The sequence below is a fragment of the Grus americana genome, chromosome 1 (genome assembly GCF_028858705.1).
Source record: "Grus americana isolate bGruAme1 chromosome 1, bGruAme1.mat, whole genome shotgun sequence".
NCBI lineage: Eukaryota > Metazoa > Chordata > Aves > Gruiformes > Gruidae > Grus > Grus americana.
Genome location: NC_072852.1, coordinates 92,686,257 through 92,705,387, shown reverse-complemented (window position 1 = coordinate 92,705,387; position 19,131 = coordinate 92,686,257). Strand labels below are relative to the sequence as shown.

The following is a 19,131-nucleotide window of genomic DNA, read 5'->3' as shown; positions in this document are numbered from 1 at the left end:
TTTGCTTCAGGGATTCATCTGCACTGGAAATATATCATAATGTTCAAATCCAGAAATCTAGGACCTAGTCCTACAAGGGTCAGAAGTAATGCAATTTCATTGGGAATAACTGGCACCAGAAACAGCATGCAGAATGTACTACACTATAGAATTAATCCCTAAATTAAGTTGTGCATCAAATATGACTCTACTCAGATTTTTTTTCTAAGTACTCGTTTCAGTAAGACTGGCATTCAGACTACTGCTTAGGCTTTCTTCACCTCTGCCTTTTACAGCTGAGGAGCAGATGGCTATCATAGAGTTTTTATTTCCTATGCTTGGAAAAAGTATTCTGATCTGAATCATTCCAAAAGCACCCTGATTTTTTAAAGTAGATTGGCTTCTGAATATTTCTCATAATAAATATGTGGTGGTGTTTTCTGCCAAGCACTAGTGACTGTGCATGCAAAATGGTCAGTGAAGATTTCAAACTGATTTGAATAGGTGGCCCATAAAATCCAAGTCTTTTTTCCAGATACGTGAATGAGGGTTTATGGAACCATCTGTACATCAGTGCATTTTTCCAAGAATTGATATACTCTACCATGCTGACTCTTTCTGGGTGTTTCTGATGTTTTCAATGAAAATTCCTCTCAAACTTCCTGTCTAATCCTAGTTTTTAAGTATTTTTAAATTATTTACCATCCGCTAGAAAACTCCTCACCAGAATGAAGAATGTCCTTTGAAAATGAAATATTATCTGCCCAGCTGTGGGGGTAGAGGCAGTATGGTGGCCTGGGCAAGGGAGGAGAAGCAATGCTGTAGTGTCTAAAAGGTAGAGAGAAGGTCAGGAAGTGCTGCTGGACCAGGGAAGTAAAGTATCACCACAGGTCCAAAAGTTGAGAGGAAAAAAGATGTGGCAATGTAGCTCTGAGAGGAGGGAAAGAGAAGGACAAAGGGAGGGATTCTAGGGTGAGGGGAAAGAATCAGTCCAAAGGGCAGGGGAGGCAACAGGTAAGGTGAAGGAGTTGTAACGACAGGGAAGCCCATTTTTAAACGTTGGGAGCCACAAATATTAATCACTTGGGTCAATGAATGTATTCCAGCACTAATGATTGAGGCAATTTAAAAAAAAACTAACACACATAACATGGGAGATAGCTATAGTAAATATGCAGTAAATATTCATCATGCCTCATTTTTAGTTCATGTGAGAAACTGGCATTGCTATTTTGCAAGGGCATGCCAAACACTAATTATATGCATACCGCCCCAAACAAATGCAGCCTGATAAAGGTTACAACCAGTCATAAACGACAGGTGTTTTTCCATTGGTTTCAAAGCACATGGAATCAACTAACAGAGATCAACACCACAAGACGTCTTACCATTTCTTGAATTTTTGCAGGACTGTAACTGTATTTTGGGAACTAAATTTCAACAGTTCCTGAGGTAGGATAATATTAATGCTGAAAATACTATTAAACTTCTTTTCTGAAAAAAAGAAAACTTCAGTGTGAGAGGAACATCTAACCTGGGTTTGCAGTTTATTTATATTTAATTAGTAGGAATGTGAATTTAGTATGAGTGGAAGGTGATTTGGGAACGTTAAAAACTTTGGGGTCTAAAAGACTCTGTTTGTCCACAGAACAGGTAGAGCATGAAGAGCTGCAGGCTCCATCTCCCCCTACTGCCCTCTGCCAATATTCCTCACCCCTGAACTTGGCCACCTCAGAAAGCAAAAGCAGGAATTCATTCTCCAAGTTCCCTACAATCCCTGCTGGCCTCTGTCCTAAGGTTGCTTTCATGGGCTTCCATTTGTACTGTCAAAAAACATCAGTGTGAGGTTTCAAATCCCATTTACTAATGAATTCTTTCATCTTTGTGAATGGGATAAAGAGATTCTTTGTTTGAAAATAAGGATTATTTTTTCTTGTTGTTCTGCTCATTTTTTGCATCTTTTCACAAGCTTTTTGTTTTCAGAAAACACTACAAGACAAAACTGTACCCCAGTTTTAACAAAGAGTCTGACATCTCCAATTCAAAGAGAATTCTTGTATATACTAAATTGCGTGCTGCCTGCTGCTCAATTGTTTCACACCTCTTTCTTCTCCCCAAATCACCAGGTGAGATTTAGGAAGCTCTCCCCAATGTTTTTACCAGCTCTATTAAAATCAAGATCTCTAGAACCATGAATAAAGTCAGAAGCCAACAGGAATGAATTGCAGCTAAAGTGATTTTGATAGTGATGATCCCTATAACCCGGCTGCTTCCAAGCTTGGCCCTGAGGCAGGATTTTTAAATTAAAAAAAGAAAAGGATATACATACTTTTTAATCTGATTTCTTTATTGTCATGCCCTGATTTTTTTTATAGGCCTTTGCAAAGTCTGGTTGGCTTCTGAGCTCTTGAAACCTGGTGTCATCATCTTTCTCCTTTTTCCTCCCTCGTAAATTTTACAACATCCTAAAACCACTGCAGAAGAGGTAAACTATATATTCTAAAACTAGTGAATGATGACGTTTGCATCACCCTGCGCATTCTTGCCCAAGAGACTTCCAGGCAGAGACCACTCTGAAACGACAACATTTTGAAGAGGTGACAGGGTAATTTCTAACTTTACTTTTTTCTAAGTTTTAATCATCCCCTCCTTTATTTTTGTATTTTTTGGCAAAATGGAAAAGAACATTTTTAGAAGGCCAATTAACCCATTCTGAGTAATCTGAAAGTGAATGCTCTCAAAACAAGGGCCTTAAACTGGTACAACCACACAGGTCTACAAAGATTTTCCAGACTCTCACAGACTGATCCTCTTCACAAAACACTCTCCCCTTTCTTGGTTGAAATCCTTTACAATCCTGGGTGTCAGAGCCAGACACTTGTTTTCTCCCACTGCAACACAGCACAGGCTGAAAATCTCCATCAGTAGATACGCTTGGATAATGAGAAGCATGTGATTACCTGGAGAGGAATAACTACAGCTCTAGTTGGAAAGAGACACGCTTGAGGGGTCTTCCCTTTTAATTCGTCAGAAGCAGCAACCTGACCCAACACCATGCTCTCAGCTTTCTCTGGCTGATTGCATTATCACGACCTTAACACAAAATGCTCTGTTTCAGTGGTAATTCCCAAAGAAGGGGAAAATAAGCCCTGAGGAAGTCCTACTTGTGCCATTATGGAAAGAGCATCCAAGTGGAAAACCTGGTCTGCAGTAAGGAGCATGTTTTCAAGAACCCTGGTGCAACCCATCAGTGTGTTGGTGTACTCACAATCAGATGACCCTGTGCGTGCGTGCAGGTTTGTTGGTGAACGTGGTGAGTGGATGAGGGCCGGGCTCAGAGACGGAACAGCTTCAAGGTTCAGGCAGGGAAGGCCTGGCTTGGCGCTGCATGCACCCGTCTGAGTAATCTCATTCTCCTCAGACGCCTTCTGGTTTTCAGCTGTCTTGGGTTTCTTCCTGAAAATAAACAAAGAGACCTTTGAAGGGACTGACTGCATATTTGGGAAAAGGCATTTTTAGAATCTGTTAAAGATAACTTTCTTCCCCCCCCCCCCCCCGCCTTTTCCCTTACAGGGAGGGAGGCAGAGAAGACTTTCTTCCATGCTTCTTGTTTGGAAACAAGCTGCTCCTTGTTTTGACTCTGATGCAATGGCCCTGGGACTGTGTTACAGCAAATAGGCCAAGCACGAAGCTCCGCATTCTGCCCCTACTGATGACATATAAAATAAAACTCATCCCAGTGGTTTAGACAGTCAGAGCTCCATTTGACAAATATTAACCAAGGCTATAGCATTCTGAATAGACAGTTATACAGAAATGTAATAGATTTGTCTGAAAAGCAAACAAATATGCAAGTTTCCAGTTCAAAACAAATCAGTGTAGAGACTCATTTTGTAGGGAAAAGCACTGAAGTAATTTTGAGATGCAGAGATCATCTAAGTAAAGATTTGCAGCTTGAAACAACAGTCTACAAGCACAGCGCACACAAGCTCTCAACGCCTCCCTCCGTACAGGACCTCCAAGCATTTTGTAAACACAAGGAATTAAGCCTCAGAGGAACATTAAGCAGATAGTTAATCACCACCTTCGTTTCACAAATGGAGAAACTGAGGCACAAAGAGAACTAGCGAGCTTTGAATTGTGCAGCAAACACCCACATCTCACTGTTTCCCCTCCATTTTACAGGTGAAGGTGCTCCCTCCTCTGCTCTTCGAGGCCTCCAGCTGGGGACATGGCTGCCCTGACCTAGCATGTGGCTGTGGTGGCCGGGTAAACAACTGACAGCTCCCGCTGTGCGCTGGGGCAGCCACGGCCACGCTTGTGAGCGAGAGAGCAGGGGGAGCCAGGGAGGTGGAAGCCATCCAAATAAAATGCCGTTATCTCCTGCTGGCTCCAGAGGTGGGAGCAGTGGCGGGTCACCCTGGAAGCAGGCACTTGTTGAGGCAGCACCTCGCAGCACTGGACACCCATGGTTTTGGGGCAGTGTCTGGCCTGCACGAGGGCCACCCCAGGGCATGGGGGTGCTGCTGGAGCCAAGGCGGCTCTGCCCTGCCCTGCATCCGCCCAGGCCCCACGTGTGCGGTCCCAGCTCCCCAGCCACTGGCTAAGGCCCCTCTCAGCAGGGACAGATTCTCCTCCTGAAGGGCCGAGGTGGGAGCCCCCGGCAGCGTGGAGCATCCTCCCTGCACGTGCCCTGCTCCCATGCATCCCACCTAGGACGGCGTGAGGCTGACATGCCAAAACATTATTTTTGAGGACTACTCTGGCCTCTCAATTTTTAAGCAACTCGATCTTACAGCAAGAAAAGCCCCATTCCCGCGGGGGTGTGGGGGACAAGGAGGAGGAGAGCCCCTGGCCGCGGCCGGTTACATAAAGGCATTATATAAGGGCGGCACGCCCGGCCGGGGGCAGGGCCGGGACCCGACGCCATTTCCCGGCGGCCGCCGTCGGGGGGCAGCAGCCGCCTGGGCCCGGCCACCCACCCCGGGCAGCGGCCCTGCCCGCCCGCCGCGCCCCGGCGACGTGCCTCCTCGGCCGGAACGTGAAAGCTACGGGAGAGGAGGGAAGAATAAAATGTAATCATAATAAAAAAAATAAGTTAAACGGGCCAAAAAGAAATGAAACAAATCCTCCCCCCCTTCTCAAAGGCCCCCCAGGAGGTGCTGGGCCCGGCTGACCACCGTCACCTGCCTTGGGCCACCCAACACTGAAGGAATGCCCTGGGCTAGCCAAAATGCAGAAAAAGGCGCTCGGCCCCAGACAGACAGGGTTTTGGGGTGCTGCAGGGAGCTGAGCTCTGCAGGTGAACCACTGCCAACGGAGAGTCACGCTGATAAACCCGCAGCTGCTGGCAGCTCTGATGTGTTTTGGATTACAGGGGCTAAAAATCCCCACACCACGGGACGGGCAGATGGTACTGCTGCTGTATCCTCCACATATGTAATCAATATGCTCAAAATATATTGGGCTAAAGTCTAGTCTGATCTAAATCAATAGGAGATGACTAAATGGACCTTACTTAAAGTTGTAGAGGTATAGCAAAGGGTTGAACTGATTTACTCCATTTTAAATGGAAGGAAAATAGGACCATTTAAAAGCATATTTTTTTCCCAAAGAGTAAACAGAGCATCTCGTCACTCCAAGCTTGGGCATCCTTCTGTCTGTTCCCCGTGCTGGCACCGGGATCCATCTCTTGCTACGCAGATGAGGATGCACGAGATGCAGAGCTTGTACGTGAGCAGATATATTTTAAAGTATATGGACTGCATATGTTTTGTTCGTAACAGTCTGCATCGATCCTTGGCGTATGAACTTTGGCACACCTTCACATGCCTTATTTCCAGATCCCATGACTTTCCCACGTGCAGCTAACATGTACTGGGAGCTGAGGGGAATCTGTATATGGAACAGTGGGTTTTTTACGGCATTGCTGCCCGAGAAGCTTTCAGTTAGCACGGCTTTTTGTCCAGGCAGCAAAGGACGTGTGTAGGGTTAGACTTTGGATGCATGGAGTAATGAAGTCCCTTGCGCCTGGAAGCTGAACTGCAGTATTTTAAGGTCTGTTTTCAGCTCAGGGTTAACTCAAGTGACATGCCTGGAATACAGCCTCTGACTCCAGCTCTATCCACACACAAAGCCGCCTCCCCTGGGCAGGATGCTGTTGTTATTTGCAGGGTAGGGGCTCAGTCTGAGCAAACATGACTTGTTGGCTACTAGCATAGCCACAGTTGTGTTGTTAGACCAAGCACTGACTGTTGCTTCATCGTGTGGCTGATCCTGCCTGTGCCTCCCAGGCCTTCAAAACTCATTAGAGGGACAACAGGTAATGACACGAATGAAGCTATGTGCAGCACTCTCTGCTTCTTCCTTTCCAAATCTGTTTATTTTCTATTTCGCTCTTCAGGCTAACACTATGTTATCAAGATACTCTTGTGTCATCAATTTTCCACATCAGAGTCCTGCAGCTTAGTGACCTGTGCTCACCAGGACAGGAAGAGAAGCAATGGTGCTGACTGGCACTCCAGGTGATACCTCTCCACAGCAGTTTGTTTCTCTTAGACTGTTTAGACATACCCTGCATCTCAGTACCACCTGAAAGGAATGCAGCCTTCCACGTGAGGAAGGCCGAGTAAGGGCAAGAGCAAAGTCAGCTAAGGATCTAAAGAAAACTTTTCAGAAAAGAAAAATCCTGGGGACATAGTGATCAAAACTACCTACAAAGAAACCCAAACAAGACTGTTCTCCAGTCTGCAATGTCTGACTGCTGTTGCCAGCAAAGGACAACGGACAAAGCCACAAAAATCCTCCTATTGCTGTAAGTATGTTGCTATCCTTTTGTTCTACGTTATCGCTCACATAGTAAGGTCCTATTGCTATGATCTTCACCTATATATTCTAATTAAATATTCTTATATTCAGTTACACTGTCTACTTCTATTGCTGTCTTATTGCTATAGTCTTCACAGGGAGAGTTGTTAAGCGCTGGATCAGGTTGTGGCATCTCCATCCTTGGAGATTTTCAAAACTTAATTGAACAAGGCCCTGAGTAACCTAATCCAACTTGGAAGTCAGCCCTGCTCTGAGCAGGGAATTGGACTAGAGACCTCCAGAGGACCCTTCCAACCTAATTTTTTTTCTGATTGCACACCTCCTCTATGAGCACTTCCATCAGCAAGCTCTCTAATATATCTCCATGTTCCAGAAGGTAAAATGGCACAGTAACTGGGCAAGAGTACGACTTGTCATAGCTATGTCAAAACCCCTGAAAGTACAGGGGTGGGAGTGACAATGATACAAGTAATAAATATTGTTTGTGGAACCTTCCCAAATTATATCTATTTATGTACCATCTCTGGACTTCATTGATTAGCACTCCTGTGTGATTATTTCTTTAATAAGGGTCAGTCTACCATGCTACTTTAGTTCATGTGATTATGTTCTCTACAGACTAATCCTGGAAACAAGAAGTTTGATATTTACTTGTTAGTAAGGACAAGAAAAGTTGCAACTTATTTGCAAAAGACTTGGGAATGTGTCCTTGGAGCAAGGGGCTCCAGTCTGATCTCCAGTTACGTCTGAGCTCCTTCTCCACACACACCTGTGGTGCATTACAAGTCCTAAATCCTGCACTCATTCTTAAAACTATCAGAGGGCCATCATCATCTTTTCTTCTTGTGAAGGACAGCAGAAGGCCAGTATAGCAAAGAGATGGCACTTCTGTATATGCACAGACTCCCAGAAGTTGGGGACAGAAAAGATGCTGACCTTTCTAAGCTAATTTGAGTCTCGAGGGTAACTGCAGAATTCATATTTGCTACTAATTTATAAGAGATTTATCCAGTTCATTTCTAAACACCCTACCTACTCCATCTCTTTAAATTTTCTATCCTATGTCCAGGTACTTTTCTTTTGTTGGTATTCACTTTTGGCATTCCCTTACATTTATTGTTGTATTTTTCATTATGTTCATTTGCACCACTTAAAATGTACTGTTGTTTTTCTCGATTGTATGCTCTCCAGTACCTACTACCAGGCTAACTGGTATCCCTGAACTGAACTGTGCGTATCAGCACTTTCCAGCTCATGTGTAAAGCAAGACATACAATCACTGCCATCTTTTTATTTCTGTTTTCTGTCAGTATCTTCATTGCAGTGAGGAATTTCCTCCTTTCCATGTACCTTAACACTACACTATCATACAACGAGGTCTCAAATGGTGGACAACTTGCAATGCTGCAGTGACTGCAATGATCTGGGCACTAGCTGCAAAACAGAACTGGCTCCTTTCTGTTTAATTTGAAGGCAGAATGGGTAATATTTTGGATATCTTAACCTCAAAGCTATACAGAAACTAATTACTACCTCTGAGCTTTGGAATTCCTTTAAAACCCCTGCTACACTTCCCCCTTCTTGCTGCCACTCTCGCACACAGCCTTCTCTCCCCCAACCCACCACTCGCTCTCCGCACGATTTGTCTGCGTATACCTCCCTTGCAACCATTACTTGAGTTTGGAATGAATTTCCCCTCAATGAGTTAACATCTCACAGCAGGGCCACCAAACCAGGTCTCTGTCAAAAACAGGCAATGTATGTTGTTGTACTTCTCACACAGCAGCTATAACTAATGCTTGAACCTTCCCTTACACAGGGAACAGCTCTCTGTCCTGCAGAGACACCCGGTTAGCAATGAACAAATTAGCTCAGGTATAGGAACCAGCATAGCTGCGCAGAACCCACAGTAGCATCCTGGCTCTCAGGGGAAGCTATGATAATGTGACTGTATGAGAATAATACTACATAATGAACAATAATGAGGCAGTTTTCAGCCTCTGAATACAGGGAGGGCTGGGTCACCAACCAGACCTTTGTTCATCGCATACTAAACAGCACGGAGGGAACACGCCACAGGGTTGCTGATGTTGTTACAAGTGCTGCTGCTGGCTGAGTTTGCCCACCCATGTTCCAGGCATTATTTCTTCTCCTTGCAGATATGGCATCACCTTCTAGTAAGTGCCCTCAGGTCAGAGATGCCTGTAGTGCCCGAGCACTGCGCTCAACTCACTAGTGTATAGCTCATCTGTAACCTTAGTAATTCACAGAGACTGTATATAATTAAAAAAAAAAAAACCACTGGCTTTTCAGATCCTAAAAAATATAAGAGTGTGAAAATAGTTCATGTTGATTTTAAGCGATATTTTTCCTGAGTGTTCTGCTGCACATTCTTCCTCTGCCTGTGTGCGACTAACACAGCTCCTGATATCAGTGCTTATCACTGCCAGTGTTGTGTCTCTTCCAGACATGACATTGACAATACGTATTTAGAAACTGACAAAGCGAAAGAGAGAGAGAGAGGAGTATAATCACTGAATATAAAAAAAAAAGCGCCCAAAAGAACAGGGAAAAGCACTGAAATCTGCCCAGAGACCTCACCTCAAAATTCAGGGCACGCTGAACACCAGAGCTGAGGGTGAAGCTTCCTGAGACAAGCTTGCTTTAAACCACCTGAGCCATCCCAGTTTTCCTGCCAGTAGTGTTGCTTCAGTAGTTAAAAGTCCTGCACAGGCTGACTGCCTGAATATTCACACAGCTTCTCTGATGATTTTGCAGCCACATTGATCTTCATGCTGTTACAGCTACATGACTGGCAGTTTGTTTAAAATCTCTGATTGCAAGTTTGTGTCATACAATGGAAAACACAAACTCCTGAAAACATCGCCATAAAATGTAATACGAAAGAGAAATCCCAGCAGAACACTGCAGAGCAAGAATGGGAGGCACGGAGGAGAACTGACAAGAGAGGCCCAGTGTTATAGTGCAATAAAAGCCCGGAAAATTTAATCAACAAAGAAAAGTAAAATAAACTTGAAAATCCCTTACAGGAGACTGATTAACATAATTAAGTTAAACTAAGATTGAAATTTGCTGGGTCTTTTTCAGACCTGAAGTGGAGCTTATATGTCCCCAAATTTGTTCATTTTTTCCATCTAAACCTCATGAAAGTTAGGCCCTGCCTACAGAACGTGCCTGACATGACATAACCTCAGAGCATCTTGGCTACAATACTGGCAAGCACTGAGAATTGATCGTAACATATCAAAACTATGAACTCTACAGGGAAAAAAAATGCAAATAACATAGAATTGATAATTTCAGAGCATAATAAAACCACAACACAAAGTCAAAATTCTCTCAGGCAACTCTACCTATGTAAACCAGCCAAATTTACCAAATTGTAATGGCCTTAAGAAACAGCAGCCCAGTGTAGATCTTTAAGGAGTTGCAGTAAATTCAACCTGCATTGCATGAAACACCAATGAGAGGAAAGGTGTCTCATTAAAAAGTAATATGAATAAAAAAGAAGATAAACACTCCAAATACAAACATGGATGAACCCACTAGAACAGCACGAACTAGAGCAATAAGCAGGGAGAACCTGCCAAACTAAAAGATACAAGTAGATCAAACCAGCCGTTGCTGAACTATGCTCTGAGGCTATGACTTAAATATTTAACAGTTTTTTATTGACATATTTTTTGCCCACATATTTCCTTGCAAATTTCAAAAGCAAAACTTAGCTTACCCTCCTCAGAAATGCTCACAGGTGCTGCAGTTTGTTTTTTGTTTTTTAAAGATGTCTTTTTTTTTTTCTGAAACAAGAAGTCTTTTATAAGAGATAAAATATACTTACAGTGGTTTCCAAATGGTATCACTCTTCAGGTAAATTACTCCAAGCCTTGGACCTAGTGCAGACGTTCATTGGGGCAGGGAACAGAGAGAGGCTGTGTCTGTACCAGAAAGAACCAAAAGGAAAGGTCAGGGGGAACTAATAATTATTTACTGAGAGCAAGAAAACTTGCTGCAACGCTAACTGGCATTCTTCGCTGTCAGTACAGCTGGCTGCAGCCTGGCAGGGCCGAGTTCTTCCCGCTTCAATCCCTCTGGCCCTGGCTGCAAACGACAACAGAGTCAGTCCCCGGTTACCCCAGTCAGCCCATGCAACCTATTCTGGTGAAGTGAGGAGGAGAGGGAGAATTAGCCAGCAAAGCGCTATCAGTAGGATTCATTCTGAGAAGTTGCTCACTGTAATGGCATGAGCGCGGAGCAGTGATGGAGAGCTAGCACAAACTTGGCACTCAAGTGCATCTCATCAGAACAACAAGGCTAGTCCTGTTCAGAGCAGCAACAAACACTTCCTCAGGACTGAAAGGCAGGAAAAGGAAGGAAAAATCCTCCTTTGCTTCTTTTGCTGTCTTTACATCACAAAAATGATGGCTCATATCACAAAGCAGAAACCCCACTTACCTCCCATCAGCCCCCAGGTCTACTGTGGTGAGACCAGTGAAATAACTTATTGTCGGCCTTTCAGGAAAGATTCAGCTTGGCAGCAGTTTTATGTCAGAAGTCTCCTGAGCTCAAGAGGGACTTGGACTCAATGGACTAATACAGAAAGGGATCCAAAGAAAAAACCTCAGCTCCAATATTTATTAGAGGGTGATTTCACCACCCAGACCTAAGTTTTTGGGAGTATTTACATTTTTGGGGGACTTGAATCCCTCTCTAAACTAACAGAACTCCTCCTTCGCTAACTTCTTATGATCTTTGGGTGGCTCATTGTGGATGTTGGAAGTATGTCTGAAATTAACATCCAGGGACAGAATTAAATCCTGCTCACTTCACTTATGTGAAGACCTGGGACATCAGCATAATCAGTCCTACCCACAGTGAAGCCAATGGTGCTGCTTCCATGAATAAATGATTTTGCCTGCTCTGACCAGACAAGAAAAGCAAATATTTGTTTTATCAAAGAAATCAAGAAGGTGAACAAAAAATGATAAGAGATGTAATTGTTATTTCACAGGTAGTTAATGTCACTGTGCAAGTTGGAATTTATGTCTGTAAATGCAACACAATAAAAAAACCCACTGTTTGTGCAGTAGACACAATGAAGGATTTTAGATGACACTGTAATAATGTACTTCACAAAATATACATTGCTTTATGTTCAATTTATACATTTTGTAATGATGATGGTTATTGGTGACTGGGATATACGCTACATATTGATTTCAACAGGCTACGTGAAACCTGGCCGCTTCACTTCACAGGGGCTCAAGCAAACATTTTCGTTGATTCCAGTTTTTGTGGGTTCTCTGCTTTTGAAGTCTGCTTTGGATTGCAGATTGAGTAAATTTAAACATGAAAAAATAATCCTCAACTCAGCCTGAACCTCTGAGTTTCACCAGGGCTTGTGAGAAGAACGATATGCCAGCATCAGATCTGCTCAAAAGAATTACATAAAACAGTGACACCTTTGACCACTACCAAGGGTTGAATTTCAAAGGTGCAATAACGCCCAAGGATTCTGTAGATTTAAGTCCTTGCTAACACTCAGCATGGCTTACTTTCAAGCTCTCCTTCCCCCTTCCATTTACGCCCCACCTGTTCTGTTAATGCTGACCTTGCTTTTTATATCCACTTTGCACACATCAATCTGTCTTTTATCTGGCTATTGCTCACCTTTTTAAGGCGTAAATCCTGTGTGCCTTAAAAAGTGCCCAGTACTTCAGTTAACATGCATTTTTAACTTGTACTAGAAGCAGAAAAATCACAGGATCAGGTCTTTAGTCTTCGGCAGAACTCCTGCTCACTTCTCTCCTAATTTCACACAAGAGAAGCCTAAGAACTGCATGTACTAATCCTGCATATTTTGTCACCTCTCTTCTTGTGTTATTATTGCTTTTCCAATCTCTGGGATCCCAATCCAAGTGGCTCTCTAATGTAGCACTGCCTAGCACTCAATCTGGCTTCACATCAAGGGTCAGGCAGACAAGTTGTTAAGAGATGGGCTGTTCAAAGTCTTCTGCAAAATCTGGGCACTAAAATCTCCGTAAAAGGAACACTTAAAATATCTTCATTTTTATCCATCATTTTTGCTATAGCCTGGGAAGATGCATCTCTTTTCCTCCAGTGTGACGCGCATAAAGCACTGAGATCATCAGTAGTTGGTAGGTACATTTTAAGTACATAAAATCAACAAAGCTGATGGTGATTCAGAAGACATGGGGAGCACAACAGAGAAGGAAACATCCCCAAATTTGTATAAAAGTCTTAATCTAGCTAGGGAAAAAAAAGAGGAAAAGGATTTTTGACCATGAGAAGATTGGGAAAAACCAGACACAAGCAGGACAACAGAGGAATGAGATGTGACATTGGGTTAAGTCACTTCTCCCCTCTCTACCTGGGCCCCTCTATCCAGAAAATGAAAGCATTAACATTTCTGCTCCATGAGGTACTGTGATCTTAATTAAGATTTTGGAGGATAAGTTTTCTGCATGAATGCATTCCAAAAATGCAGACTCTTATTACTTAAATATTTCCACTAATGATAGTAACTTGGGCATTTTATGTAAGCTCGCTTTTATTCCACCTTGCTCTTTCCAAGCTGTATCTGGTAATTTAGAGGGAGTAAGAAACATTAATCGTATTACTGTTTTTATTAAAGAAGGTCTGTTTTATGATAGCAGTGATGTACTACAGATTGTGATTTAAGATGTACATTTTAGGTCAATTCTATACTGGCTTTGGTGGAGTTGCAGTGGGCATAAAGTCAGGAGAAAATGTGGTACTTTACATAATAATGCTGATGATTAATGGGCTCCTGGACCATAACTCCGTATTCTAAGGCACTGATCCTCCTTCTCCTCCCTCCTGAAATTTGTGTCTTGACCCTTTCATCTCTTGTTAGCTACCTTTCCAGAGCTGTTCATTAATCAGCACCATTGATCTGATGTGATCTGTCACATCATACTACTTAAAACACACATAAGCAAGCATTGGCCTGACTCTGCTCTTTACACAACACACCATCACAATATTTCCTTTACAAATGACTTAAATATTATAAACACCAATTTCCTGCTGGTGCTTGGTCCTGAAATTAGCTTTTTCTAGGTTGGTTCCCTGCAGGACGTTTCCATCTCTCCCCCTGGCTGTACTTCTTTCTGCTCAGAAACACCATCAAACACCTGCAGTATTCCCTGTTTGTTAGGGGCACTCATATGTCTGACTGGCAAGAGACAATCAGCAGAATAACTCTTTCTCTTTGCTTGAGACCTGGTACCACAGCCTTCTGTTATTTTCTCTCAGTGAGTCCTGATCAAGGGGACTCAATTTTTTTTGGTTAAGTGCTATTTATTTTATCCCCTCAATACTCTTTTCCCTGATATCTTCAGAAGTCTGCTTCCTTCTGTCTTTTGTGTGATCCCTAGTAATGAAAAAATTAAAAGATGAGCTTCTTGTGAGCTTATTTCTGATTATTCTTATTTGCTGTGCTGGCACAGTGCTGTCTATCATGAGGCAATGGCAAATAAGAACTTGCTTGTGCCACAGAAGTTACCATGTCTGATCTTAATCCACATACTGTACAGGTCTCTAGAGTAAGGTGGGGTCAGTTTTAATTGATGCTTTCACAATCATGATATATTTTCAGATTGAGCTGTCTAGGCTAAATGCAATTCTTTTTTGGTCACTACTTCTCTCCAGGAGTATTTTGGGTGAGATTCTTAAAGCAGCAACAAGAAGGAGAAGATGAGAACAGCAGCGTTAGCCATCAACAAACATGATTCAAGAGTCAACTTGCTCCATGAAGTGGATGATTCCAGATGTATTTTACTGTTTCTTTTTCAGAAGAAGGTACATCCTCTGACTAGGGCAGACCACAGCATTTATGTTACATGAACGAGGTTAGGCTGTTTTAGCTACCTATAGGTAGATATCCAATCACAGTGTCTTAAACAGAGATCAAGATAGGCTGTGTTATAAAAAAACACCTTTCCAACAGAGGCCAGAAGTTGTGCCATAGAAAACATAACAACTTAGCAGCACAGGACACACTATCAGAAGGCCACAGCATGAATTTTTCACAATAGTCAGGACTACATCTAGGAGAGGAAACTGCTCATTTCTGTATTCTGCTGGGAACACTGTATGTCCACTATCAGTAATTGGGCCTGAAATTCAGAAATTAATTTGTTAATGGATTAGACATTTGCACAAAGACTGCTTAAAGACGCTGGACTGCTCTAGCCTGGTAAAGGCCAATTTCCCACAAGGACATCTTTGCAAAAGTACTAGAGAAGAAATCTCTCCCCGAAGTCCCAAGGATACTTACTGAAATCTGGAATAGCACTGTAGTTTGTAGTAAAGTCTACATCATGTTCCCACTTTTTGTCTCATGAACACTCTATTACTTGTCTGTATCTATTTCTTTTTCCCTTCGTTCACTGCCTTTTATCTGATACGATAGAATTTCACTTCCCTTAAGCCACAATTATTTTCTTAAGTTTGAATTTGGCACTTGGAATAGGCATTTTCTAGGTCTCACTTTCTTCTGTTCATTCTTCTGATACTTCTTTCTATTTGCAAGTGCTATTCTCAATGCAACAGCTAACCATACCTAAGAGCTATGGTCCAAAAGGATAACTCTTCTCCTACTGATTTTCTTTTCCACTCCCCATGCCAAATGGCCCCTCCTGCCCTGGGCAGAGGTACAGGGCCTCAACCCTGAACTTTTGGAAAAGTTCTCTCTCATTTAAGATATAAATTGGAGTGCTGCCTATTTTGCATTAATGAAGATCTCATCGTGCTTAGTGTGTTGGGTGTATAAACTCCACACTTGCAGAGAAACAGGTTAGACGGTGCCCAAGCAGAGCGTAGGTTGCTCTCCTGGCTGCACCTCGCTGCAGGCAGAGCAGGGTAAAGCAATATTAGGCAACGTTAAGCATCTGTTCGGACTTTAAACACCTGATTGGAAATGGTGAAGTTAACTGGTACTTGGAAGATGCAACTTAGTGCCAGTAGTTGGTAGGCTTAATCAGAGCAGAAGCAGATCACCAAAAGCCCTAATGTAACATTCAGCCAGACATTCAAATGAATATAAAAATCTGTGATGCCAGACTGAACCCTGACAGCATGTCACGCCATCTTTTCACAAGTGGTAAAGAGAAGAAACAGTATTGTACATATAGATAGATACACACATACATAGTAACCATCTATATATGTATGTCTGTGTAGTTATATACACTATCATTTAAAAATTATCTTATTCTGGCAAAATATTGCTGGGTATAACAACACAGAATTCTCTCCATTCCTACTACGGAGCCTTCACAATCATATCTGAATGTTGAACGAAACCACATACTTTTCAAAGCAATTAATTGAAGTAGGAAATGACTGAGGCAAATACATAAAGTCACGATTTTAATGATGCAGGTGTCAAAGACGGGGTAAATCTTCTGTGCTCAGTGGAACTGCACCTACATAAGCTTCCCAGGGAACAGACTGATTTGTGGGTAGTGCTTGTATACTGCTGGCGTTGTTGAGTTTTGAGTGCTAGTTTTCTACAGATACTTAGTATTAATAGAAGCAGTTTGAGAGTATAAACAGCCTCAGGCATTCATGTGCTGATGCTGTAGGTTACAAGGCATCAGCATTATGGTATGAAACTCAAAAGGTTCATAGGAGGGGAACAAAGTAAGAGGTTAAGATTTTGAAGCCATGAACACTGAAGACGGCCAGCACAATCAGAGTATTGCCTTGTTACCAAGAAGGCAGCACTTGGACAACATGACACTGCCTTGCTACCTTAAGCAAGGTTCTCAAAATCAAAGGTATAGTTGTGCCGCAATTACTACCAATGTTTCTGCAACTGAAATATGAGTTGCCATCACTGCAATCACCAGAGACGAAGAAAATGTGTAGAAATTAAATTGTTACAGTAATATATCCGCCTAAGCTACTGCTTTGGCTAGATGAGCCAGATTAGCTCATGACAGATGAGCTTCATGAACATTTCATTGCCAAGGAACCCTGTCAAAATATTGGTGATTTCTCCGAATCTGTTCAACATCATGGAGATGTCAAACGAAATCTGAAAGGACATTATTTTTCAGGAAGAACAAAAACAATGAAAGCATATGAAGAGAATGAGCTGAGTTTTTTTTCTTCTCCCCTACACATTGCTTTGGTTTCACTGAATGCTGTCCTTGCAGTACTTTGGCATAAAACCCTGAAACCCTTAGTCTACAGATGTTAGTGAATTGAAGAAAGTACTGAATGTCCTCAAAGAACAGATCTCCATGTTTCAGCAACCAGGTTTGCAAACTGGTAACATATTTTCATCTAGGTGCAGGGACTGTATAATGTCAACACATAACACAATTTAATGAAGATCTACACTATTGCCACAGGTTCTGCCAGATGTCCCTCCCTCCTGGCCACAATGGTATAGCACTTGATACATCAATGTCTGGTCACCAAATTTGTAGTTCTCATGCTGAAAGCTGATCTCAACCACGAGTCTGAAATACACTGTCATGAGCATGGAAGATGATACAAAATGGTAACTAACAACTCATGAAAACCTGGGGCTTTTTGTGGCTTGTTGCTTGCAGAAACTACGAGATACTGTTTACATTCATTTAAAGTATGATTCCATGTAGGACAATAAAATACCACCAGCTATACATTTCAGTGGATTTGATCCATTTATCACAGAATCACTCTCCTCAAGGTAAACTAGGAAATGAAACCTTCATTCACATATCTGGTTTTCTTGAGCACCAAGAGCCAGGTTATCTAGAAAAACAGAAAAATTGAACACCCTCCTCCTCCCCCAAAAAAACACCTTAGCATCATCTTGATGGAATTCTTCCCTCTCACTGAGCTTTTATTATCCGATTTGTTTTAAAAGGAGAGGAAGAAACTTGCAGGATTTTTACCTGCCTTTACTAGATAAAGATTTACATTAAAAATCATGTTTGCATGCATTCTGAGGGGCAAGGTCTGAGACAAGGAATCTTTTCCTTAAGATTTAAGATTCATAACACCACTGCCCAAACATTGAGCTAAACAATGATGTTACTGACAGTCAGGAAAAACACTCAGATGATTTTGCATTTTTTTGTTTTTTTGTTTTGGATGACTGTCTCCTGTCTGAAGATTTCCCTTGCAAGTCAATCATTAAAGAGTCAGTAACCAACATAGTGAAAAGACTAGGTAAAAAGCACCACAAACATGTTTTCCCATACCATTCTTCCCATGTGCTTGCTGCCTCTGGCCTCAAACTGTACAAATGAAAGCTTGTTTGATTTATGTCAAAAACTATATATAAAATATCACACAGGATCCACAGAGAAACAGAGTCACTCTGGGCTTTGGTTTCATTATCCATTGAGGAATAACTGACTACAGCCTAGGAGTATGTAGAACTGATCAAAGCGTTTGCTTCCTCACAAGCAAAGAGAAACCCACTGTAGATTTCCTGTTTCATGCTTCAGTGCCAAAACACAATGAAAAAAGTTCTAGATGAGCATGTGAATTATTCTAAAACATTGTTCAATCAAATCTGATGGTTATGCACATTTATGAAACTCATCATTTGAAATGTCAAGTCACTGACAGCAATGTGTCCTGAGATGTGATGTACATTTGTGGTAATTATTTGCTTTTTAAAGTTATGTATCATCTGCATCAAAACAGGCTTTTTCTTAAGTGTGCCTGAATGTAGAGATGTCAGTGCTGGCTGCATTACTGAGATCTGGGTTTTAAATACCCTGTGCCAGGAAAGCATGGAGTCAGGATATGACTACAATGCCATTTTTAAGGCACTCTTTTTCACTTTTCTCCTGAAACTGTATGCAGTGTGGCTGATGGAGAATGATTACTAACATTAATGGTAGCTGAAGTGATTTCTGCTCTGTACAGTATATACAGCATGATGCATTAAGGAAAATAACATAGCAATAATCGTTGTTATTCTTACTCCAGTATTAGCAAATGATAAACTCTTGGGATTTATTGGAATTCAGTATTCAGCTCTCTTCTGTGGCTCATAGAGGCTATTTCTCTGGTCATTTCAAAACTTTCTTGAATGAAACTGAAGGCAGTTGGCTCTGTTGTTGGATAAGTTCTGCTAACGTAGGAGGGCTGTCTCCTGAGTGCTAAAAAGACCATTTCCAAATCTTCAGCATCTTCTTCCTTGACAGCAGAAGTTACTATGCAGAATGTTTTAGATGATGTTGAAATGAAATTTTACAGGAGATCCACAGTCTTCCAAGAGGAGATATGGTAGGGAATGGCAGTGTCTTG

At 42.1% G+C, this 19,131-nt stretch overlaps 1 protein-coding gene across 19 annotated transcripts in view; it reads right to left on the bottom strand.

The window, feature by feature from the left end:
- ZBTB20 (zinc finger and BTB domain containing 20) overlaps positions 1-19,131 on the bottom strand; it is a 488,423-nt gene that overhangs the window by 25,524 nt on the left and 443,768 nt on the right. For all 19 annotated transcript variants that reach the window (XM_054803829.1, XM_054803837.1, XM_054803872.1 and 16 more), the window contains 2 exons: positions 10,667-10,763; positions 3,248-3,435 (listed from right to left, as the gene is read on the bottom strand). The gene's annotated coding sequence lies outside the window, so the exon portion shown is untranslated. The remainder of the gene's footprint in view (positions 1-3,247; positions 3,436-10,666; positions 10,764-19,131) is intronic.